Source organism: Antechinus flavipes, chromosome 5 (assembly GCF_016432865.1).
Source record: "Antechinus flavipes isolate AdamAnt ecotype Samford, QLD, Australia chromosome 5, AdamAnt_v2, whole genome shotgun sequence".
Lineage (NCBI taxonomy): Eukaryota > Metazoa > Chordata > Mammalia > Dasyuromorphia > Dasyuridae > Antechinus > Antechinus flavipes.
The window spans coordinates 190,807,696-190,809,193 of record NC_067402.1 but is presented as its reverse complement, the minus strand read 5'-3'; positions in this window follow the sequence as shown (position 1 = coordinate 190,809,193).

Here is a 1,498-nt window from a genome sequence, read left to right as displayed (position 1 = left end):
AGGAGCCCCAGAGATAGTGGGGAGTGTGGTGGAGCAGCCCAATGAAACCTCAGGGAGGAGGGACTACCCTAATGAATTCAGTTCTTGTTGGGTTTCTCTACAACTCTGGGTGCTGGAACAGGAGGAAGAATAATTGGCTGAGGAAAGGGCCTGGACTCCTCTAAGTAGGGAGTCAGACATTTCCCAGCCCCGACTCAAGCTTCTGTTTTTGGTTTTAGTTTAGAAAGAAGTTAGGCATTTTTTCCTCCTGATATTTTCCTGATAGTCATGGAAACAGACCTTTCTATCGGTTGTGCAAAGGAAGGGGAGATAATCACAACCTGAATAGCCATAATTTTGAACCTGAAAATGTTTCATTCTGTACTCATCTCTTTACTTTCAGACTTTGCTCAAATTTAATAATGTTTCCTTCTATAACCATCCCTTTACCCTTAGATTTTCCTCAGATTTAATAATGTTTCTTTCTGTACCCGTCTCTTTACCCTCAGACCTTCCTCAGGTTTAATACTGTTTCCTTCTATACCCATCTCTTTACCTTCAGACCTTCCTCAGGTTTTCTCTTGTTGGACTGGAACTGAGCAAAATATTCCTTTGCCTCAAAAAAGTCCCTGTACCATATTTCTTCTCTCTTTCTTAACCAAATCCCTGGAAAAAACTAAGGGGATAACTGCTCTGCTATCCTTAGTCCTCAAACTTTTGCAGCCGGGATTCCAATATTATCAGACTGAAAAGTTTCCTAAGTTACCAATGATCTCTTAACTGACAAATCTAATGATCTTCTTGTCAGTCTTCATCTTCCTTGACGCATCTATAACGTTCATCACCTTCACTTCTTCCTGAGCTGTCTTGTTACTATCTGTTAAGCTGCTCCTCCAACCTTTTCAATTGCTTCTGAATTTCTTCTGCTAGTTCATTTTCTAGATGATGATCCTAGATACAGGTGTTCTCAAAGGCTCTGTTACAGGTCCCCTATTCTGTTTCTATCTCTGTGTCTCTGTCTTTCTGTGTTTCTCTTTGTCTCTCTTTCTCTGTCTGTCTGTCTGTCTCTCTTTATCTTCCTCCTTTCCTCCTTCCCCCCTCCCCCTCTTTCCCTCTCCCTCTTTCAGTCTCTGTGTTTCTGTGTCTGTCTCTTTGTCTCTCTCTAGCTCTCAGTTTCTATCTCATGCTTTTCCCATCAACTCTTATAGGTTTAATTCTCTCCATGTAGTTTTTACAGAACATTTCAACATGTGCAAAATCAATACCGTTATCATCCCACACCTCTTCCAACTTCTTTATTTCGGTAGGAAGGCACTATCATTTTTATAATGTGCCTTGATATCTCCCTTATCTTTCATATTCAACCACTAGCCAAATATTACTGTTTCTACAGAACTAAGCCACATCTTTCATATCTGATCCCTTCTCTCTACTCACATAATTTCCACCTAAGCACCTCATCACCTTTAAGCTAGATAATTGTTTTGTTCTCCTTCAATTCAATTTCTCCAATTCTGTC